The sequence below is a fragment of the Ylistrum balloti genome, unplaced genomic scaffold, assembly GCF_031769215.1.
Source record: "Ylistrum balloti isolate Yb309-2 unplaced genomic scaffold, AGI_CSIRO_Ybal_v1 Utg370190, whole genome shotgun sequence".
Lineage (NCBI taxonomy): Eukaryota > Metazoa > Mollusca > Bivalvia > Pectinida > Pectinidae > Ylistrum > Ylistrum balloti.
In genome coordinates this window covers 361304-387627 of record NW_026782170.1, presented here as the reverse complement: position 1 = coordinate 387627, position 26324 = coordinate 361304, and the positions used below count along the sequence as shown (strand labels likewise).

Here is a 26324-nt window from a genome sequence, read left to right as displayed (position 1 = left end):
TAACTAAACTGATTATGATAGTTATATTTTAGAAGTTTGGTTTATTCTTAGACTTAGGATTGTAATCAATAACTGAGAATGATGTAATTCAGTATAATTTTAGCCGTGCATGTTTTGAAGTGAAAAGTAGGCATCACTCCACAAAGTACACGTAACTTTCTGTTCATATGAATCGGGGCAAAGATAGGGGCATATTTAAATTGTAGTAGCATAATAATACTGTATTGGTCTTTCATCAGGAAAATGTCTCTTTGTCAATGTCTTCAAAATGAGTAATTGTCAGATTATTTGTCCAATAACTGTCAATCCAGAGTTCACCTATGTCTACAAACATCGAGGTCAAACGACCCTAAGCCAGTATTTGTCAGCCATTGCAAACTCAGCTTTGTGTCAACAATTGAAAGTACTCTTTGTTATGTACATATAAATAGAAAGGCAGGAAAACAGGTAGAAAGTTAATCCTTAAATGTGGCTTTTTACTTGCTAGCAAGTTCCAGATGGGATTTCTGAATGCATAGATTAAAGAAATGTAGTTCCAGATTGGGGCTTGCATTATATTATCTGGGTGTGTGTCATTACTTTGTATTTGATATTACTACTGTGTAAATTACATGGGGCAGAAAAATTAGTTCAATCAGTAGAAATAACAATGGTGTTGGTCATTTAAGATGGCCCTGCGGGCCTGCCTGGGTGTATTGCTACATCTAGGTTAACGTGGAACACATTGCTTGATCGTATGACCTGCAATTTTATAAGAATTTGTTTGAAACTCGGAATTTTTGTATGTATTTAAATAATTATAACCAGTGCTTCGTGTGTTAAGGCCAATATATCAGTCACAGTTTGTGACTGCTGCTATAACAAAACAATACTGAGACATGAAACAAATAGGAATTTCCTACTAGATTCTATCTGAAGTGTTCTCATACCTGTAAATAATGTGTTGATCAGTACTTGAATTAAAAGAAAACTTTCTGCAGATACTAGTTATTGTTACATCACAAGTTTTATTGGGTATTCTTCATTCACAAATTTATATGTCTACGGCAACCAGTAAAAAATGAAAAATATTAGTAGATACATGATCTATAAAATCAAGTGTCCACTAAATAGAAATTGTTTCAAAAATGACAAAAATATAGTCCCCATTATTTTTGGTATCATGCCGCTGTGTCCAGGTTATGACATTTCAGAGTGATAGCACTATATATACGTCCTTCAGTGCCACATGATCATCCATACACAAGTATTCATATGACATTGGCTTGTGTGAGGTGGTGAAATGCTGAACTAAAAAGTCCTGGACAACAATATTGATGGGGATATATCACCATATCACTCAGTGTACTAAACTTTGTTGGAGTGGTGTGTGTTAAAGACATGTTTAATTTTGTCTGGTAAATTTATCATGAAGTATTTGCGAGTCCAAAAAGTAAAAAATAGATGACATTTCCTTTCATGATCAGCCAGGTACTGTACAGGTATTGTACATCTGATAAGAATGCTTGTATTTCAGGTAAAGGTAATGAAGTTCTCATTTCATTGTTTAAAAGTTGTTTTTCATATGTTTGATTATCTGTATTGCTAGGAATCCCTGGGTGGTACATTTTATATTTAGTAATTCAACAACGCTAAGTTAAAACCTGTAGTTGTGAATGTTTCCCTGCCCAGATCTACCTTCCCTTTGAGAGATCTATGCTTATGAGGAAACATTAGACACTAAGAACTGAATATTCTTGTATCCTAAGGGTAGATGTTTTTACAAGATGTCAGACTGTGATTATCAACAAGTTTGTATTTATTTAGTTTTTGCTCATCAGTATTCAAATACCAGGTCTGTCTGGTTTTCACAGAGGGGATCTGTATATTTCTGTGTTCTAATGTTGCACATTCCAATGATTCATCAGACAAAAAAATTTGAATTTTCTGTGAATCTTTTAGCACATGGGTATGTTGTTTAAATAAAATATTGAACGTGTAGTAGGATAGCTGCACTGTGAGTGTTAGCCTGTAGGATGGCTACAGTGTGGGCGTTTGCCTGTAGGATAGCTGCACTGTGAGTGTTAGCCTGTAGGATGGCTACAGTGTGGGCGTTTGCCTGTAGGATGGCTACAGTGTGGGCGTTTGCCTGTAGGATGGCTATAGTGTGGGCGTTAGCCTGTAGGATGGCTACAGTGTGGGGGTTAGCCTGTAGGATGGCTACAGTGTGGGCGTTAGTCTGTAGGATGGCTACAGTGTGGGCGTTAGCCTGTAGGATGGCTACGGTGTGGGTGTTAGTCTGTAGGATGGCTACAGTGTGGGTGTTAGTCTGTAGGATGGCTACAGTGTGGGCGTTAGCCTGTAGGATGGCTACAGTGTGGGCGTTAGCCTGTAGGATGGCTACAGTGTGGGCGTTAGCCTGTAGGATGGCTACAGTGTGGGTGTTAGCCTGTAGGATGGCTACAGTGTGGGTGTTAGCCTGTAGGAAAGCTACAGTATTAAGAGTTAAACTGTAGGATAGCTATAGTGCTCTCATTGCTAACTTTTGCATTGGTAATCATATCATGGTACTTGTTACACTGACCATTAGGATGACTGTCAGTTTTAATGGAACTAAGGTACCCGTCGTACTAACATGAACTGTAACCTGCTCATCAGGAATTCTAACATATTTGTGGTCTAGTAATCACCAAGAAGCTATGCTATTTATATGACAGAAAAAACAGTGTTAATTACTGTATACCCAAGGGCTAATATGTACTGGATGTAGGTATTATATTAGTAAGAGCCCAGGTGTAGACAGTAGTCCTGTAGATAGGTATCTATGCCCTGAGGTTACATCTAGCCTTGGTGCACAGTGCTGTCATCAGAAGACTTGTGGCAAGAGGCAAGATCCCTGTCCAACTTGCAATATAAAGATACAGATAATTGTTAGGTTCACCTTTTGTATAGTTGCTTGTAAGCACAATAAAACATCACATAAAAAATAATGGATTTATAAAATCATCCAATCACTTTATTGGATCACAGTTCATAGTATTCAACAAAAAACTGATAGCCATGTGCACCTACACAAAATATAAAAGATTTTTGACGATTATTAATAGTGACTAAAAAAAAAGAGAAATATGAACCCTGCAAAAACATTGTATGATTTCCCAGTATACATTTTGTATGAGGTACATTGTAAAACAAAATATAATGCACAACTTTTCATGTGTAAATATTTACAAAATTAATGATATATTGGTCAGATCTGTCATGATAAGATTGATGAGATGGATAGAATGTTTAGGTTGTTGGTACAGATAAATGTCAAGGCTGATCAGGGCATGTATTAAGGAGCTGAAGATAGCATCACCAGCAGTTCTTGTCCTAAGGAAAGATGACGTCACAACACCGCAATTAGTTTTTCCAGTGATATTTTAATCTTATTTTAATTTTTTTTTTAAAGAAGATTTCCTCTCTTTAAAGATTTTTAATAAAAATTGTTATTGTGTATTTACAACACAAAAAAAAGGTATGTGTGTAGGTATGTAGATCAGTGTCCAAGTCAACTGATTGATTATTGCTTCAGTACACATGACACTGCATATTTCTCAGAATTGAATCATACACCGAGTATGTTAATATGAACTTCCTGACCACTCATGGTATGTATTCTCGATGATGTATTGTGATAAGTCATGTATATTACTACCGGTTCTTTATAGTATTACATTGCGACTTACTTGTATCAGTATTCAATATATCGTTCAAATGCAAAATGTTACAGCTAAGGTAAATTACTGCATAGTAACATTTAGCAATGAAATCAAACTTGACATATACCACAGTTTACCCCTGTATTGGATAGTTCACACTAAATTTCCTGGTGTCAGCCTTGATTCAGATGCTAACCTTTGAACAGGCAGTTTTAAAATACCTATCTTATCTGTTGTGTTTAATGTGTGTATACCTTGGTTCAAATTATTCTTGCGTGAAAAGTTGAATCACAAAAGCTATTTTGTGATTGGGATGATGCTATTTCTGATACACGTGAAGTTTAGATTTTTATTCTCTCGAAGTACTTAAACAATTCACCATGAAGCTGCTGACACACAGATAATTACAACTCTCTATGTAGTAGTGTCATTAATGATAAATACTTGTGGTATTAGACCAGGATGCAAAGTGGTTACACAAATCATCCAGTTTCTCCATTGAGCCCAAGAATCAGGTCTACTTGTCATGCTTATAAAATTCACATTTTCCAGTTATTTTGTTAATACGAAGATATATTAACTTCAATGTATAAAGAGGTTTAGTCAGAAAAATAGATATTTATAACCATGACATTGTCAGTAAGCATTAAGTATTGTTAAACATGATGTTGTTAGTTACTATTGGTATTGTTAGTGGTGACATCAATAGATATTGTTAGTCATGACGTCAATACGCATGAGGAATTGTTGTTGGTCATGACGTAATCAATAAGCAATAGGTATTGTTAGTCATGTTGTCATCTGTACACAATAGGTATTGTTAGACACATGTCATCAGTACACAATAGGTATTGTTAGTCATGTTGTCATCTGTCACAATATGTATTGTTAGACATGTTGTCATCAGTACACAGTAGGTATTGTTAGTCATGTTGTCATCGGTCACAATAGGTATTGTTAGTCATGATGTCATCAGTCACAATAGGTATTGTTAGTCATGATGTCATCAGTCACAATAGGTATTGTTAGTCACAACATCATTGGTAAGCAATAGGTATTGTTAGTCATGTTGTCACCAGTCACAATAGGTATTGTCAGTCATGTTGTCATCAGTACACAATAGGTATTGTTAGTCATGTTGTCACCAGTCACAACAGTATTGTTAGTCATGTTGTCATCAGTACACAATAGGTATTGTTGGTCATGTTGTCAACAGTCACAATAGGTATTGTTAGACACATGTCATCAGTACACAATAGGTATTGTTAGACACATGTCATCAGTACACAATAGGTATTGTTAGTCATGTTGTCATCAGTACACATTAGGTATTGTTAGACATGTTGTCATCAGTCACAATAGGTATTTTTAGACACATGTCATCAGTACACAATAGGTATTGTTAGTCATGTTGTCATCAGTACACAGTAGGTGTTGTTAGACATGTTGTCATCAGTCACAATAGGTATTGTTAGTCATGATGTCATCAGTCACAATAGGTATTGTTAGACATGTTGTCATCAGTACACAATAGGTATTGTTAGACACATGTCATCAGTACACAATAGGTATTGTTAGACATGTTGTCATCAGTACACAATAGGTATTGTTAGTCATGTTGTCATCAGTCACAATAGGTATTGTTAGACATGTTGTCATCAGTACACAATAGGTATTATAAGACACATGTCATCAGTAGACAGTAGGTATTGTTTGTCATTATATTGCTATTGAGAGCAATGGATGCTTTTAGTCAGGATGTCACCAATTAGAGTAAATTGATACCGTTCGTCATGACATCATCAGTGAGAGTAATATTAGGTAGGTATTGTTAATCATGACATCATCAGTAAAAGTAATAGATATTGCTATGGTTTTAATCAGGATGATTGTGGTGCCTTAATGGAGATCAATATTTGGATACATCTTCCATCATGAACAACTAAAATCTACTTAGATAATGTGTTGTGTTGGTTGTGCCTCGACTCATGTATATTGTATAAGATGTTGTCTGGTAACGGTGCCATCAAACAACTGTACTTACCATATACAGGCAACTGTAGAGGAATGTTCTATTATGTATCATCCTGAAACAGTATTACTGTTTTGTCCAGTGAATCTAATTTTTTTCTCTCCTTTCATCAAGTACTGAGAAAGAAAAAATAAGATTCACTGGACAAAACAGTAATGCTGTTTTAAGATTATACTTATTTCTCGCAATTGTATTTCTCTCGGTTTCAAATGGAAATTAAAAAAATATATATATTTTCAATGGTTTGCAAGCTGTTACCCAGGAGTACACCTAATACAAACTTTTGTGGTTGTGGTGGTAGTGGCGGCTAAGGTTTTAATCAATGGTTTGTTTTTCCTTTAAATCACATATAAGCCAGCTAGAGCAATTTAAAAAGGTAATAGTAGACAATTTTGGTACAGCTTGATCAATACTAGTATAACATTTGCATATTAAACACAAGTGGTACAGGTTTGGTTGATCTTGCTATTGGTTAACACTATATATGTACTGGAAGTTTTACCTTTGTAAGAATATTTCTATTTAGCACTAGTCTACTTTATACATGTAGTCTTCATTTAGGCTCTATTTGGATCAACCATCTGTAACAGTGTTTGAATATAATGCATGAAATATGTTTGATTGCAATAAAAACAGGTGACTTCCCAAGTAAGGGAAGGTCTTTTCAGGATTATCCCTATAGAGGACACGACATGCAGTTTAGAAAATAATGAAAAACCTTGAATGGTGTATTTAATTTAGGAGGAGGAGGTGGGGGATTGGAGATTTCAATTGTAAATTTCAAAAATATCAAGTATTATGTTGAATGTTAGTATTCAAATGACTTCAGATTGTGCCTACCCTGACAAAACCAAGGCTTTTCAAATTGAATGGTTTTATTACTTAATTTGTGTGATAATTGAAAGTGACCTTGCTCAATACCTGGTGTAGTGGAGATATTTTTATCATTTTCACCTGCAGTATTGGATGTTTACAAGTTTAAAACGGTTAAAATGAGCTGATAATCACATTATAAGTCAAGAGAGTTAAAATATCCGTACACAGCTTGTAGTTTTTCTTGGGAGGGGTCATTCTTGACTGGAATAGGAATTTGGTGGGTATATAAACAACAGCATTTTTTCTGGAATATTGATCAGATGAGAAAATTCATTTCATTTTTGATCTTGATAACTTTAATGCAGAGTCAATATTATTGCCCTTTTAACCCCTGTTATGGAGACGTATGGGGGAATGATTTCTACAGGTGAGGTGTCTAGGTAGTTACAGGGTCAGGCCTATATAAGTGAAGTATTTGTGTCTTTTATCTTGAGAATTGTTGACATGGAGATTGTGGACCGTCTTGTATTGTTCTTGTTGTAGCTTCTATTCTGATTGTAAACAGGCCCAGAATACTACTGGTTAGTTTTACATTTACTTCAGAACTTGGAGTGTGAGATTGTAAAAAGCTTATATAATTATACACGTATATAAGTTAAATACACAGGAAAAGAATTCATTTACATAAAAAAGGTGTTGAAATATTGGATATTATAGTATAAACATTTCTGTAGGAGTGACCATTTGAACAAGAAGTTCCTGGTGTAGACAGTTGTACAGAAATGATTATCTATAGAAGCAGGCCAAAACAGGGTGTCATTTACACTGTACAGAATAGATCACACAAAGGGATTAATCTCAGCTTTTATCTCTCAAGAAAATTCATTTCTTACTCTCAGGAAATGATGAATACAGCAAGCTTATGATAAGGTATAATGTATCGGTGGACATTTTCAAACAACTTTTAAAAGTTGAACTATTTTGTCAGTAAGATCAGAGTAATTTTTTACTCGTTTTAGAGGTGATATAAAGAAGATTCTAAATGGATCACAGTAGTTTTGTATTAGAAATTTTTCATGGAAAATCTTTTTTTTAAAATTAGACTAAACAGGATTGGCTGAGAAAGTTGTACATAAAAGTGCTTGGTAAATAAAAATCTATTGGTAATTAAAACACCTTGAATATATGGAATGACAACAGACGGACAAAGATTTGTGTGCTTGGATTACATTATTCAATGTCAAGTTATTATGTATTTGGTCTTAATTTCAAATTTGGGTACTAATATTTATATTATTTTTGTGGACCACAGATCATTTCTGTTAATCATAGTGAAATAAAACTGACTTTTATAATTGTGGCAGTTTCGGACCTATATTGCCTTGTAGTAATGGTAAGCATGGCATAGCTGGCTAATTCATTCCCCAAGAACATTTTAGTTTTTGATTTAATTACATTTTAGATGCTTGTTTTAGATAATAAGACTGTTCAGTTATCTCCCTTGATCAAACCAAATAGTTTCATATTGATATCAACTTTCAAGAAATTAGACCTGATATATATATATATATTCATTTATGTACATGATTTTGTAAGGAATATTTAAGATATTTTATGATTTGTTCATTTATGGCACTGAAATTGTTAGTAAAGTATAAGTTGATAGATAACAAAGGGAAGTAACCCATTTCTAGCCATCTACTGTTAGAATGATCATACAAATTACTTGATAAAAATGGCTAATGCATACAAGATGTAAGTACCTTATTATAGTTATAATCTATAATTGTATACTTAAATTCCATGAACTTTATTTTATTGTTGTTCAAATGTGAAAATTGTTGAAGTTCTTTAATGGACTATCATCATGGCACCGTAAAGATTAATGTACATTTTTACCTGACAAATGATTACAGAAAATGACATAAATGATGTGAAAATACAAATAAAATATACCAATTGGCATGGTCCTAGAATAGATACAGCTCAGAGTTATTGTCAGAGTTTTAAAAGCACAACTTGATGAGAAAATTGTTGTAGAACTTCCTCACTGAGTTATAAATCCAATTTTGGCAGCCATCATACCAAACATTATCACAACCGAGATGCATGACAAGGACATTGTCACTACTTCAAGTTTATGACAAGTCGTAAAAACATTGATGTATATAGGTGCCCTGGACTGGTTAGGTTCCTGCCTGGTACATTTTACCTGTGGCTTGGGAAGCATATACACATTTATTACTTGAAGCTATCATACTTATAAATGAAGTTGAGGTTCAAAAATGAAATTAAATATGTCAAATAAGATATTCTAAGTAAAGTATGTTTTTGAATAATAAAATGTAGCTATCTGATCCAGAAGAGAAAGGTAGGGTGATCTTTTATAGATCAGGCCAGCTGTATTCACATTTAGTGTGGAGTTACTATTTATCTATCATGCATAAAAAAACAAATATTCTACCTAGTATGGGGTCTTGAATTAGGAAAATTCAGTTTTTGCTATTTAATTCCAAATACAAATGGATGCAATGACCTTCATCATGAATACTTTTGTGAAGAATGTATCTTAATTAGGGATTTTCTGTGGTACAGCATAGAACATACTGTATAGAACCACATTCAGTTTTTTCTTCCAAGAAATTTTCAACCATAACTTCATAATTTGAACAAAGAATTAGTTTTGAAAAAGGATTGAAAATCAGTTCATAGTTTCTGGTATTCTGTATAGTGTTAAAAAACCTTACAGATCCAAGTCATGGAAGGCATTATAGCAGGCTTGAGAATAGCTTGTATAATGATGGGAATGTTAAACTACATAAAATGTAGGCAGACAAACTTCTGTTTAAAATGCATGCTTTCCATATATGATTTAGAAATGTGTCTACAGGTATAGATTTACATACTGAGGACATTATCATTGTGGCCGGCTTCCACAGCAAGCCATGGACTCCTGGGACTCATCTATCTTGTTGCATGAGGATGTACGCAGTGTCACCCTAAGTTTTTACGAAATTGTCCTCTAGATAAATTGCATACAAACGAGAATGCACTGGAGCTCCCTGTTCAGTAAGACTGCAGATACAACCGGGATGAAAATAAAATAAAATGACATGTCAATTAGTTTGAAGGTATACAAAATCATTTTAGTGGTAATTCTATAAAACTTATAATGTTAAATTCAGCAGATTACTACATAAATCTTACATTTTGCTGTTTGTAATGTTTTCACATGTTATGAACTTATGATACAAGTACCTAAACACAACCTGTTTGAACTAAGATACCTGATGAGTGTAGAAAATAACTTTCATGTAGACCTATCACTATCACTTGTATGATTGTCCAGGAGAGCTAGCTCCTCTCACTAATTGGTTTCTGTATACCATCAGTACATAGCATACTAATAGATGCCACATGGCTGTTGTAGGATCTCATCCTTAATTAATACTGAGCTATACAAAATGTCCCATCAAGGACACAAGTAATGTTTGGTAGTCATTCTGTTGATGTGTATACTGTAAACATACTAAATGTGGCTTAGTTTTAGCAGATTATCAATTTTTGGTTAATTGACATATTGACAAATTAGTGCATTTTCATTAATTGCTATGTTTATAACACCATACAGAAACTGTAATTAACACAATTATATATTAGTGCAATAATTTCAGTACAAAGAGTGCTAAAATATGGAAATGCACATTTTGATTTGTAGTATATTGGTGTTATACATCATATTTTGGAGCAGTTAGACACACATATATAATGTATGCATGTAGATCATAATATAAATTAAGTGATAAATTCCTGTACACAGTTAATAGGTTTCTGACTACATATACAAATGTCTTTGTGGAATTAGCCAAGAAACTATAATACTGACAAGATATGTGTATACCAAAATAAGTTATGTCATATAGTTGTAAGCATATTCCGATATAAGTATGTCCAAATATGTTGAACTATTTTAGATATGTAATACAGCTTTAGTATAGATATTGGATTAATAGAATCTCAATCTTTTATTGACCTAACCCAGTACAACAGTAAAAGCATTATAAATTATATTTTATCATTACTAAGTCCATTTGATAATGCTATTTACATTTCAGTTTTATTGTATGGCAATCAGATTTAAGTTTTGTGTTTAACGGAGAGCCTCAGGGGGCCAAGGGTGACATGGCTATCCATCTTTAGTCCTACACCAACTCCATCTGGTGTGGACAACCACGTCTTAAAACTGCTTGATCAACCAACCATAAGAAAATGGAAATAGAAATGAGAGTTTCCTTTCTCTTGAAGCTTTGACCTTTTTTGACCTCTATATATATCTGATCATGTCAGTGAGTATTTATGGGTCCAGTAGAAGTCTTCCCTGTAAAAGAGATTAGCTTACCCCAGGAACCCAGATTTTAGGGTCTTCTTCACTGTGAAGTCTGTATGAGGGTAAATGACCCTTGCGATCCCCTGTTTGTATCATATGATCGTGAGACCCCAGGTTCCTTCACTTGAATAAATTAGGAACATTGAGCTTGTTTACATAGGTGACCAGTACTGAATGACCTTCTTAATTCCACAGTTGTCCAGTACAGGTTAGCTGGGGACGTCTATCAGTACTTTGATATAGGAAACATTATAGGGACTATGGAAGGTTTTAGAACTTTATGCCAGTCTTTGATGTAGAACTTTTTACCTTATAGTCAGGAAAAGTTACTTTTCGAAGAACATAGTGTAGAATAAAAACATATGTGAATAGGTAAATCAGGAATATGGTTCTCTGTACACCGCTTTTCATGTACAAGTTACTTTCAAACAGAGATATATTTTTCTTTACACTGTTCTACATGTTCCAGTAACTGTCGATCAGGGACATGGTTCTCTTTACACTGTTCTGCATGTACCAGTTACTGTCAAACAGTGACATTGTTCTCAATACACTGTTCTACATGTTCCAGCTGTCAAACAGGGACATGGTTCTCTTTACAATGTTCTACATGTTCCAGCTGTCAAACAGTGACATTGTTCTCAATACACTGTTCTACATGTTCCAGCTGTCAAACAGGGACATGGTTCTCTTTACACTGTTCTACATGTTCCAGCTGTCAAACTGTGATATATTTCTCTTTACTCTGTTCTACATGTACCAGTTACTGTCAAACAATGACTTTGTTCTCTATACACTGTTCTACATGTTCCAGCTGTCAAACAGTGATATATTTCTCTTTACACTGTTCTACATGTACCAGTTACTGTCAAACAATGACATTGTTCTCTATACACTGTTCTACATGTTCCAGCTGTCAAACAGTGATATATTTCTCTTTACACTGTTCTACATGTACCAGTTACTGTCAAACAATGACTTTGTTCTCTATACACTGTTCTACATGTTCCAGCTGTCAAACAGGGACATGGTTCTCTTTACACTGTTCTACATGTACCAGTTACTGTCAAACAATGACTTTGTTCTCTATACACTGTTCTACATGTTCCAGCTGTCAAACTGTGAATTATTTCTCTTTACACTGTTCTACATGTACCAGTTACTGTCGATCAGGGACATGGTTCTCTTTACACTGTTCTGCATGTTCCAGCTGTCAAACAATGACATTGTTCTTTATTTACTGTTCTACATGTTCCAGCTGTCAAACAGTGATATATTTCTCTTTACTCTGTTCTACATGTACCAGTTACTGTCAATTAGGAATAACAGAGCTGAAACTTGACAAGTTTGAATTCTCAACAGCAGTTACCCCTGTGCAATATGTTATCTGTGGCATCAGTATCATTTGATTCGCGTCACTGGTGTCATATCAGAGGCGAATATAACCCCTCCCTTCTTATCTTTTCTCTACCAAATCTCAGGACAAAGTCCAAAAGCTGTTAAACATGAGATAAAAAACCCATATGCTTCTCCAACAACTATATAGTCCAGCTGCTGCTGCTGCTGACGACAAAACCATCTGGTTCAGTCTAATGGAGACTTTACATAGATGGTATTCTGATCTTTTTAAGCTCTCATTCAGACATGATTTCTCATATAGCAATTCTTTAGACAACGTGTAGTCTCCCTGACGTGCATGTAAGGGCTGCAGCTCAGAGTATGCTTTTTAATCAATCTTGGTAGTTCATCTCCTATAACAGAAATGCTAGAATAAAATGGATTGTGTTTTATATAAGAATTTTATGGAGATCTGATGCTGTTTGGTCTTGATATATGTTACAAATATTTGATAGTTTTATTCAGTTAATGCTTATTAAAACAGAATACAATAATAGTGTTTCAATAGTCATAACCTTCCACAAATATGTACTGAAGTACTCTTGAGATATGTTTTATTATCAGACTGTGATGGATATCTCGTAGAAAGTTCCCAGTAATTTGGCATTCTGATTGGAGGAAAAGAAACCTGTCAAACATTATCCTTCCATTGTTAGGGGGTGTTCTGCTGATGTTTATAGTGCAGTGTGAGCTTGTGGTAGCTGGTGTTGACATGTAACATCCCCCAGCCTGTCTATGGAAGGTAGTAAGGCTTGACCCCCTTTCAGCATCTGGTCCAGCTCACCCTCCCCTGGACCACTAGGGAGGAGGATCTCTATTTCCTGGTCCTTGAAGAATCTGGGGTTACAGTACTCTACAAACCTGCAGCAAACAGGCCACATATTATCAGCTATCTGTAGATATTTTGTATCAAAACACATTGTGTGTGTGTACTTTTCTTGTGTGTGTTTCATAATAGAAACAGCTCTACATGTAGACTCAGTTTCAAAGCTGAAAAGTTTTATTAAGTTCAGCCTCATTTCCATTAAAAAGCTATGTAAATACAGGGAATATTTGTGTTCAGGGCAGTTAATTTTTTTCTAATTTCAGGTTCAATTTAAGATTTCACTGATGTAAGGTTCAGTTTCAAATTTCCAGGTGTGATATATTTGACAGAATGTTTCCTTTAATATTGGAGTTCAGTGACATCCTTATGCATTTTCCATACAATGCCAGATATATTCATATGCTTATATTTGATATATGGAGATAAATTTTTCAACTTTTAATGTCAGAGGCCTGTTATAAGGTAAGAGATTTTCATGTGGATCATCAGGTGATCCAGCAATGTGGTCACCCTTGGCTGAATCTCAGTGTCCATCATGCTTCACTGGTAATGACATAATTAGGTCAGGATTGGGATAATTGGACAGTGAAGCTGTAGGTTGTGAACTTGTGAGAAACAAGTTTTTGAACATTACTATTCACTTGTAATCAGGACCTGCCAATATCCAGGTTGAGGCCTAGAGAAATGCTACAAGTATGTGAGATGACTGGTGTGATATGACAGGGCTGTATTGCCATCCTTGCATACCAAGTATCTCATATGTTTGAATTGTGGCAGATAAAGGAACAGGTGGACTTAATCTAACAGTTTTGTGTTTGTTTAACCTGGCCTACATCTATATCATCATTGTATTTTCTATACCAGGCCTTTCTGGACACTATCTAATCTGACCTTGATGGACACTGTTTAAACTGACCAATGTGGACACTATCTAATATGACCTTTGTTGACACTGTTTCATCTGACCTTTGTAGACACTGTTTAATCTGTCCTTTCTGGACATTGTCTAATCTGACCTTGACCTTTGTGGATATTGTCTAATCTGACCTTGACCTTTGTGGACACTATTTAATCTGACCACTGTGGACACTGTTTAAACTGGCCTTGATGGACACTATTTTATTTTGCCTTTGTGAAACCTGGATTCTTACTCCTGCAATTAACACAATCATGTATAAGTGCAATAATTTCAGTACAAAGAGTGCTAAATTATTTTATCTACTGGAAATGCACATTTTGATTTGTAGTATATTGGTGTTATACATCATATTTTGGAACAGTTAGACACACATATATAATGTATGCATGATCATAGTATCAATTAACTGTTAAATTTCTATACACAATTAATAAATTCCTGACTACAAATACAAATGTCATTGTGGAATTAGCTAAGAGACTATAATACTGACAAGATATGTGTTTACCAAAATAAGTTATGTCATATAGTTGTAAGCATATTCCAATATAAGTATGTCCAAATATGTTGAACTATTTTAGATATGTAATACAGCTTTAGTATAGATATTGGATTAATAGAATCTCAATCTTTTATTGACCTGACCCAGTACAACAGTAAAAGCATTATAAATTATATTTTATCATTACTAAGTCCATTTTATAATGCTTGTTTTATTTGGCCTTTGTGAAGCAGGGTTCTTTCTCCTTTAATGTACCGATTGTCTAAAGACTGATGTAAACAAATCTATCATAAAGACTTATTGAAATGCCTAACACTACCAGGAGACTGGGATGATGTGTAGTAAAAGGCATGTTAAATTTGGCTTGGTAGAGAAACATGAAATGTGTCAGCGACTGGTATCTCTATTACATGTGGTATTTATATAATGTGTGTATGATACAATGTAAGATTGCGTTCCCAGTGGATGATATATATACAAAGTAATGAAAAAGCCAATTCCTCAGTTCCAGACAAGCACTTGAACTATCTGGTTGAGTTTTTTCTGTGATGACTATTTTCTGCTGCTCATGCCCTTCAAGCATCTTTTTCAACTTTAATATTTTGTGTATGATACATTTTTGGTTATCAGGATCCATTATATGTCAACAGGGCTATTCAAAGAGACATAGTTTGTAATATATTGCTGGTGAATCATTGACAGTTATGTTCTCAAATTGTAATAAAGTTCTATGTATCTGTTAGACAAAGTCTCGGCTTATCTTGAAGCATGTCATATACCATACGCAAAAGTTGTCATAGATCCTGCAAGTCAAAGAATATTCTGCTTACTTTGAAAGCTATGTTTTGTGTATGCATATTTACTTGAATATGACAGTTTTAGACACATAGAAATGTTGGTACCACTGGGTTAGTCATATGTCTAGTAACCATGATTACGCCAATTGTTGATACATAAACAACCGAAGAGAAATAAGGAAGGGATAATGGGCATATTTTGTTGAAAATCTTGGCACTGTGATAGAATGTCACCAATGTGTATTAACATAGGAATCCAAGAGAAACACATATCAAGTATAGAAGTAAGGTATTGATGTCTATCTCACACGTGTGCATATAGATACAGGACAGCTCTGTCTGCAGCCTTGTTGATGTAAACAATTGATATTCACCATACAAACATCAACAATTGGCTGTCCTCCGATGGTACAACATCATACAGATGGCAGTTTGTTTATGTTCTCCATATTGACACCTTGTAGGTGATTCTGGAGTAACTTCATCAGTATGGATCTTATCATAGGTCCATGTAGTACTTAGGATATCAGACGCTTGTACACAAAGAAGTTGGTCAGCTTTCTTGTTTTACTTATTTATGCCCTCATATCAAAAGATGGGGGCATATTGTATTTTTGTGCTGTCTGTTTGTCTGTCTGTTTGTTTGTCTGTTTGTTTGCCTTTGTTTTCCTGTTGTCAACTGAAACTTTGCCCGTAACTTTTGCTCTGTAAGAGGTCAGACTTTCATATTTTGTGTGTTCTCTATGACAAGACTTTTATGATGGAACCAAAATGTTTTTGAGTTTATGACCTTGACTGTGACTTTGACCTACATTTGAAAAACTTAAACGTTGGCTTTAATTATGCACAATAAAGACAAGTGTTTTACAAAATGTGCATGCAATTAGCACATGTCTTGCACAGTACAGCTTTAATGTCCCACTTCAGAACTTTGTTGCAACTGGGGGCATTGTGTTTCATAAACACATCTTGTTTATGTTAAAATAATTTATAGTAAATGTAAGTGATGAAATTTTAACTGATGAAGTGACTATTACACAGTAGATATAAGTAAATATAAGTGATGAAGTGACTACTACATGGTAGATATAAGTAAATGTAAGTGATGAAGTGACTACGACATGGTAGATATAGCTAAGTAAATATAAGTGATGAAGTGACTACTACACAGTAGATATAAGTGATGAAGTGACTACTACACAGTAGATATAAGTGATGAAGTGACTACTACACAGTAGATATAAGTAGATATAAGTGATGAAGTGACTACGACACAGTAGATATAAGTAAATATAAGTGATGAAGTGACTACTACACAGTAGATATAAAAACCCTATAGTAAGTATAAGCACTTTACATTGAATACCACTTTTTACTATATAAATAGATTTTTCTAAGTGACATATACATTCCTGAGTGTGGTAAAGCATTGAAGTCAGGCAGTATCCAGCCTCATTACATACTACACACACTGGCTGGTTTAAGGGTGACTATGGACTTCTCTACACAGGTATTGTGATATGTTCTCTACAAGGTATAAACAGTACCCTTCACTCCACTCCAGACATGCATTACTTGGCCCCTTTTCCTCCCCTCAAGGTATTACCTTAACTAATCCACAAGGTCATCATGTACCTGTTCTCTACATGTGTAACCTTGACATGTGTAACAAACAGCCTAACACCAGATTTTAAATCTTGCACTTGTAAACTGTCTTTGCCAAGGTCATTTGTCAGTCTTAAGTTGAAAGAAAACCCATCAAATACATTTTACATGTATTTAGCACACGTGTTAAAGCAGAGAAGGTTTTAATTGTGTACAATGTGTAAATGTTTGAAGCATTCTGCATGCCACATGACATGCAGTAATTATATGTTTCATTGATTCTGACTGGCAGCAGTAGGCATATTTTATTTACGAAAGGAGCAAAATTGTACAAATCTTGTAGATTTTTCAGGAGATATTTCGGCAAATAATGAATCCCATTGGTAGTTAGAATTAGCAATTATTATGATAATTTCCCAAAATTGAAATTTTATTTACTGAAATGAAGAAGGAAAAATACCTACATTATTGCCATCCATAATTGACAGAGGCAAAACTGTGTTAGGTCATAATCTAGGTCATTTGTACAGTTTTCAGTGGAAGAATTGGTACACTCTAGCAGTAAGCTGTGATGTTTACTTTTGTATGTCAGTTTGTTGCTTAAAAACATTTTGGAAGAAACTTCATGCTGTGGATGGTCTATTCTAATGTTTTCAGACTTAGTAATAAGATATTGATGAGAAAGTTTGATAGATATTGTTGACTAATGTTTACATTAAGATTGTACCAGAATTAACATGGTTTAGACTAAGTAGAGAATATAACACTCTTCAGATGCTGGCTTCCAAGATAGAGGCATCTAGCCAGATATTTGTTAATGGTTATAGGGAGTCTGCTGGCTTACTACTTAATTACAGAACAACAGAACTGCACGATCAATCTCACACATTTTGACATGCTGAGAAAATTACATGTGTCCATAATCTCAGGATTCATGTTCAGTGTAAGATAGATATAACAGCAACAGGTGCCCTTCCTTTAAAGAAACTGTAATGCTCTCTAGTGATTCTACTGGTAATAATTTAAATGACAAGGGTAGATTTAGTTTACACAGATGATACATTATGTACTTCAGAGAGAAAATGTATTAGGAGAGATGTAATGTATACAGGAGAGATGTAGTGTATACAGGGAAGATAAAATGTATACAGGGGAGATGTAATGTATGCAGGGGAGATAAAATGTATACAGGGGAGATGTAATATATATACAGGGGAGATGTATTGTATACAGGGTAGATTTAATGTATTCAGGGGAGATGTAATGTATACAGGGTAGATAAAATGTATACAGGGGAGATGTAATGTATACAGGGGAGGTAAAATGTATACAGGGGAGATAAAATGTATACAGGGGAGATGTAATGTATTCAGGGGAGATGTAATGTATACAGGGTAGATGAAATGTATACAGGGGAGATGTAATGTATACAGGGGAGATGTAATGTATACAGGGGAGGTAAAATGTATACAGGGGAGATGTAATGTATACAGGGGAGAAAAAATGTCTACATGGGAGATAAAATGTATACAGGACAGATTGTATAGCAGAGGTACAATGTATACAAGAGATAGCCAGTATTTATAAAGGAAATGTAGGGAAGCTAGATACAATTTAAAATTTAATAGAAAACAGACATACAAGAAATGCTAATTTATTTAGAAATATGAAAACATACTTAGTATGGTGTTGATTAAAGCATATAGATTTGCTTTTTACTTTCAAATCTGAAGAAATTTGTTGTTGAAATATACATGTAGATATCCTGGAGAAGTAAGAAGCCAGTAGCCAGATAGCCTTGAGCTGAACATTGGTCACCATGACTGTAGATCTGGTTATTTTGACACAGCCTGACAACTACCCTTAGATAAGTTCTGACCAGCATACCTATCTATGTGGTAAAACCAGAGACTCCAGGCTATAGGTGTCTATCAGTGACCAGTATAGCAGCAGAATATATCAGAATCATCAGATCTGCTGTCTGTCCTTGTGTTATTATCTCAATTAATGATGACACAAGTTAGACAATCTGTCCAGCTAACTGTTACAGTGTACAGTGTGATGATGGATTATTGTCCTTCATCACATTATACAGGTAAATTAAACAGAGGCTCGTATGTAGCTGGTGAACCACCAGTTGTTAGTAGCTAGATTATCAAGTTTTATCTCATTTCCTCATCTAAATGTTGGCAGGAAATATTAAATATGATATGATTTTTTTTAGAAGTTATAAAGAAGTAGCTATGCAATATGAGATAATTTTGGGCCTGATATCTGAAGGTTTGATAAAGTTTTTATCTATCCTCTGTAAGTTTTGGTTTAAAGAGAAATGATCACAGAACATGTGTGGAAGGTATTTTATTATATATAATATACTAGTACCTATCTGTTCATCACTAACTATGTACTTGGTATATATAAGTCAAGTACATTGTCAAGATTAGTTGCTTAATATTTCAGACCAATTACATTCCCTATAGATTTATCACATGACTGTATCTTATGATCAGTATTTAAAACTTTTCCTTTTTTCCCCAAATTTTGATAGCTGGTAATCCATTTTTTTTAATACAAGTATTCAAAAAGACATTTTGTTGAAAATATAAGTATTTTTAGGTAAAATAAAAAATATAAACATTTTTGTCCAACAGGGGTATTAACTGGACTAAAATTGCAACCCTAACCCTGCAGGCTGTTGGAAAACATCTATTATAAAGTTAACCATCTGTAAAGATGTCATATCTAGAAAGTTTGAAAGGGTTCTGTCACACTTTTGTTTATCGGAACACCATGCCAGGTAACCTTAGTTTGACCTCCCATTGACCACTGTCAGGTACACTGCAATTAAAGCCTTTGTATTCAGTGGTCATCCTGACAAGGTGTGGACTCCATTGTCAGTTTTTGGGACAAATCAGGATCACTGGACAGTCAGTGACCACACATGAGGTCATAGCCTATGAAGTTTAACAACTATGGTGGAGAGGTTCAGGTCCGTTGAAAGGCCCAGATAGTGGAAATAAAAGAGGAGATTTCTCCTTTACTTTTAAGGATGAAAGTTACAGCATGCTGTAGAGAACCGTGAATGAGAGTCCTGCAGTTACCGTTTATAACAGTACATGTATATAGGATAATGTTACTACTGTGAAGTTTTATCTTGGATGAGAATCATGCAGTAACAATTTTAAAAAGTAATGTATTTAGGTTAGCTAGGCGACACCACTTTATCAAAGGATCTCGTTTGTTGTATTGATATAACAAAGTATCTTAGCGATACCACGTTCTGAAATATTGTTACTCCCGATAAGATTCCGAGTTTGTACCTTTTTGTTAAAATATTTAGAATAAAGAAATCATTATGATATGGAATAGTCCATTATGAGTACACATAGCTACCTTTGCATAATGAAAAGTTGATCATTTATTAAATGGTTATGAAAGCTGAAGCTTAATTTTACTCCAAATTTCCTCTAATGTATACGATGACAAATTTTGTGTATCATTCCTATGTTTGCTGGCATTGTATCGCCATAAGTGGTTATCTCCACAGGTAAGACTTGACATATGAAATGTGATAACTAACTTCTTATTACAGTCAAAAATAGAAAAAGCTTTTCTATATTCTGTACATTTCTGAACTATGGGACCTGAAATTTACATGTAATATCTATAGAAAACTAATGGTGTTTGGAATTAAATTTCATGTTGAGGAAATTATTTTAAACCTCGATTTTAAACCTCTTGACACTGTTCAGAATGTGCCCCATGTAAGAGTTTTTGTTCATTTTTATTGTCAGGTGACACTATTCCTACAGAATTACCAGTAGATGTGTTTTAGGAGACACAGGTGTAACTGTATAGTATCATCTGAAATTTCATCTAGGATATCATCTTTCCTATTGTGAAGGTATAGGACATACAGAACAGAGTTGTTTCACTTTGAAAAGTCACCTTGACCTAAAAATTAATTCTAAAGGGCAAATTGCTAAATACCAGCGGTCTGGCATTGTATGCAGATTAAATTGTGTCATGTTTGGTGGGGGTGATTTTAGGAAGAACCTGATGTTAAATGATTTTTTCTGAGTATTAAAAGTCATTCAACCATTGATTATACCCAATTCTTAGCACCAAGCAGGCTGGTCCCGCTTACTCACTGCCAGACTTTGGGAAGACTTCTTCAGGATGAGGGATCAGAATATAAGCCTAGAGTGCAGAGACTGAATTGAGTCAGAGCAGATGAGGCTAAATCAACCTGAATCACTTGAGCTCATGCACAATTTAACTCTGAAATGGAGTCCTTACATAGAAGATGATAATCATTTAACTATTTTTTGTCAAATGAACAGTTTAGTACATAATTTGTTGTACAAGTGTGTTGGTTAGAACATTTTTTCAATATTTCAGATGTCAAATATAATTTTACTTCCTAATGGTAATGGTGTCAAAGCAAATGTGTCTATGTTTTTCTAGGTTTTGTAGATATGATTGTTTTAAGGAAAATGGGGATTCATACTGGTTGGTGTATATTTACAACTGAGGGTGTAGGTATACAAGATAGTATTCATGTACTGTGTGTATGGTGGGTAATTTTCGGGTTGCGTGACCTGATGTTGTTTTGTGGGGACAGATAGATAATCATACCATTATGTACCTGTATACCTACAATCTCCTGGGGTAATGGGGCGCAATCTTTGTTTTTCGGTGTATTACTTCATTTTCGTTTTGTATAGAAAAACAAATAGCTCCTGATCAGGTGCCATAGTGTAAGCCTGTGGCTACTGGTACCTGTTCTGGGACCTTTCAGGAGTCACTGAATAGGACAGCGAACAAGCTCACCATATTTTGTGAGCAATTGGGCAGAATTTCCTTGAATTATAATTTTAAGCTGTGGTAGGACCAGATTTCATATTAAATGGTAGTTTATTCCAGATAAGAGATCATACTTCCAAGCAGACTTTTACTTTACCATAAATTTCTATCAGGGAACACTTCGGCCGTTGTCTTTATGTTACAACAAGTTTAGCCAGTCTGAAAGAAACTTGTTGATTGAACAAATATGAAAGTTTGCAAAGGACTGACCTAATACTGTAATTTGGGAACCTCCAATGGAGTCCTAAAATTGCTTATTGTGAAGGAAGAATTTGGTTGTAATAGATTTTGAGTTTGTTAGTTTTTGATTAAGGATTGAGGCATTTTAGATTTTCTCATAAACTGACAAAATATGTTAGCTGTAGATGCTTACTATTCAGTTTTAAACTGTACCCTACGGTGGTATGTAGGTAAATTTCAAACTGTTCCAGTTGAGAGGCAATTGACATTGTGGTGGGGTGATTTTGTGTTTAGGACAATTTTATGCATTGTGGGACAGGAAAAATAGATACCAATGGCTGCCATTTGTATTTGTGTTGTTGATTTCCGTGAGAATGGGGTCATGCAGATCGATCACCAAATACAACACAGGACAGCTCCTGAAACTATAACTGTGAAAGTTGTGTGTTCATTTCCTGTGGAATGGCTTGTATCAGTTACATATGTGACAGTAAAATTGATGGGGCACCTGTTTCAAGGAGGTACCTGTTAATAACAAAAAACTTGTATATTGTAATTCAATGTCCACCAAATCACCAAATTGCCCCCCCAAGAAAGAAACATCTATGTAAGTTTAATCTTGTCACCAATGACTGTCATGACAGGCTAGTTGATAGCATTTTATCTGTGACCTCAAAACTAGGTGGATATTTTATGCTGGTACAGTAAAAATAAATTACAGAAAAATAAGGACACATTTTAAAGGGCACTGTAATATTACTTGACTACATTAATGGCACACAATTAAATGGACTAATGAGAGGTATATAGAAAGCCACTTCCTTATTGTATATGCCTGTAGATCAATATGTCAGGAGCAGTTGGCACATGCAAATAATTAACATTTAACTTTCCAAGGTTGAACAAATTGTGTAGGTAATATATTGCGGGAAGATCATATATATGTTGAAAGTTATACAGGCTCTAGAGATCTGTATAGTCTCCTGTCCTATACTGTCAGGGTATAGAGATCTGTATAGTCTCCTGTCCATATACTGTCAGGCTAAAGAGATCTGTGTAGTCTCCTGTCCATATACTGTCAGGGTATAGAGATCTGTACAGTCTCCTGTCATATACTGTCAGGCTATAGAGATCTGCATAGTCTCCTGTCCATAAACTGTCAGGCTATAGAGATCTGTATAGTCTCCTGTCCATATACTATCAGGCTATAGAGATCTGTATAGTCTCCTGTCCATATACTGTCAGGCTATAGAGATCTGTATAGTCTCCTGTCCATATACTGTCAGGCTATAGAGATCTGTATAGTCTCCTGTCCATATACTGTCAGGCTATAGAGATCTGTATAGTCTCCTGTCCATATACTGTCAGGCTATAGAGACCTGTATAGTCTCCTGTCCATATACTGTCAGGCTATAGAGATCTGTATAGTCTCCTGTCCATATACTGTCAGAGTATAGAGATCTGTATAGTCTCCTGTCCTATACTGTCAGGCTATAGAGATCTGTATAGTCTCCTGTCCATATTCTGTCAGGGTATAGAGATCTGTATAGTCTCCTGTCCATATACTGTCAGGCTATAGAGATCTGTACAGTCTCCTGTCAGGGTATAGAGATCTATATGGTCTCCTGTCATATACTGTCAGGGTATAGAGATCTGTATAGTCTCCTGTCCATATACTGTCAGGCTATAGAGATCTGTATAGTCTCCTGTCATATACTGTCAGGCTATAGAGATCTGTATAGTCTCATGTCCATATTCTCTCAGGCTATAAAGATCTGTATAGTCCTAAAGAGATCTGATTCAGAAATCCTATTTCATTACCTGCTGTACATATACAATGTCTGTTGTTGTGTACATGGCAGACGGTCTCTTAAGACATAATTTTTACTGGGATTTCATTTACATCAGAATCAATCTGAATATCAACATGTCTAGTTTATGTACACATTAAAAGATTGTGGTTAAAGATTGGCATGTTATTAAAATTCAGGATAAAAATTCAAAAATGATGAATCACCTTGACTTTTTTATGTAAATGAAGTGTTTTGATTATACACATTAAGTATTTATGGTATTGAAAAAGTGTAGCTCTCTCCTCTTTTTCTGTATACAACATGTCAGGTGTATGTGAATATTGTATATTTCCAATAAAGCCAATACCTACTTATTACACAGCATTTAAAATCTGGACAAAATCCAGGTCATACTTCTGATGTTTGAATTTATGAATGAAGGTGTCATCTAAGTTCAACTTCACACATTGCTTGTTGAATGACTTTCCTTATATTTACAAACAGAAGGGCTTTTCACAGATAACTTGTCATAACCATGTCTCATTCAATCATTATACAAAGGTACATCAAAAGATTAACGGTCAACCAACCTGAGCTCGATTGGAACATTAAATTCTGTATGCATAATCAACCTGATTAACAGGTTAAATGAATAGAACCTGTTTGTGATCTATTAATCCTCTATTTTTAGCCGAATGTGTACTTTTCGGAATATGGCAGCCAAAAGATAGAATCTTTCCAATTAGGTTAATTGTGATTCTAGATAAGGTTTTTGTGAGGGTTGGGGTACCTGTTACCCTAAATTAATAAAGGCTTAAAATGACATAGGACCAGCATAAACCCAGTGAAAATTAGTGAGGTCATTGTGAACATTGTCTATTGATTTCACCTTGCTCAAATATACTTTAATGGTAATGTAATATGAGATTTATTCTATAAATATACCTCTTGGGACATGTAGGTAATGATTTATGGACTTTAAATTTTGACATAAAAATGATATTGAACAATATGTATGATAGCTACATTGTACCTTGATTTATTACACAGTTACTTTAAAGGAGATAATTTAGGGAGATATATTGTAATAAGTCAGAAACATTTGAATGCAGATCAGTATAAGCCAAGGGAAAAATTGAAATGTTTTAAAGTTTAATACCCGTTTGGAATCACCTTGGGATATCAAGTCTGCGGTATGTTGTTGCTCACTCTCTGTACTTGAAAGTTACTTGTGTAAGTTGTACATGATGATCAATATTTTAGTTATATGTTTGAAGCCGTATTAAAAGCTGTGTAGCAGGTCAGGTTTTTGGAAATCAGGGTCAGGACAATTGTTCAGAGTTAATATCTTTCAGCTATTGGAATTTTAGCAGGGGACTTGAGAAAGATATAAATATCTCCAATCACATTTGTATGTCTGATAATACCTGACTACATAAAGCCATTTACTGGGGCTTGGTGACAGGCGATCAGACATTGGAAGGTATGATATTCCATATGTGGTTCTACAAATAGTCTTTGAAATATACATGTAGTTTAAAATACAGATAAGGATTGGAAAGAATATTTAAAGCTGTTTGTGTCTACTAAAGTATGGCTATTTGTGTTGGTTTAGGGTTTGGCTATTTGTGTTCATTTAGGGTTTAGCCTTTTGTGTCCCTTTAGGGTTTGGTCATTTGGGTCCCTTTATGGTTAATCAATTTGTGTTCCTTGAGGGTTTGGCCTTTTGGGTCACTTTAGGGTTTGACCATTTGGGTCCCTTTAGGGTCTCTTTATGGTTTAGCCATTTGTGTTCCTTTAGAGTTTGGCCATTTGTGTTCCTTTAGGGTTTGGCCATTTGGGTCCCTTTAGGGTTTAGCCATTTGAGTCCCTTTAGGGTTTGGCCATTTGTGTTCCTTTAGGGTTTGGCCATTTGTGTTCCTTTAGGGTTTGGCCATTTGGGTCCCTTTAGGGTTTAGCCATTTGAGTCCCTTTAGGGTTTGGCCATTTGTGTTCCTTTAGGGTTTGGCCATTTGAGTCCCTTTAGGGTTTGGCCATTTGGGTCCCTTTAGGGTTTAGCCATTTGAGTCCCTTTAGGGTTTGGCCATTTGGTACAACCATAACGATAGATTTGTGATTAGATTATGTTGAGTCTATTATTTGTCATGTCAGAGTTTTATATGGATACTTATTATTTGAAACTATAATGATGGAGTTTAATTCATAATGGCCCCATAAATTTTGTAGTAAATAGTAGTTTGAAGTATATCTTCTTGTGAAGTATTGGTGATGTCAGTAATGTTATGTAAGTTGACGCCATCATAAATGGGGAAGTAATGCCTGCTGATAATGTCCCCCTCCCAAATTCCTCCACCCTCAGTCTACACCATTGTTGCCATGGATATGCATGTCTGAAATAAGCTGCAAGGAAAAAGGGTGCTGTCTTTTACAGCTGATGTCAGAGCTTCATAACTGTTGTTAGAGTAACCATTAGAATATTTCATTTACTTCTTTTTTCATCTCAGAGAATTATTGTGTTGT

General features: G+C 34.8%; 1 protein-coding gene across 2 annotated transcripts in view; it reads left to right on the top strand.

Moving 5' to 3' along the window:
* The window catches only part of LOC132551265 (uncharacterized), a 75989-nt gene that overhangs the window by 3449 nt on the left and 46216 nt on the right, over positions 1 to 26324 (top strand). The gene's annotated exons all lie outside the window — the stretch shown is intronic.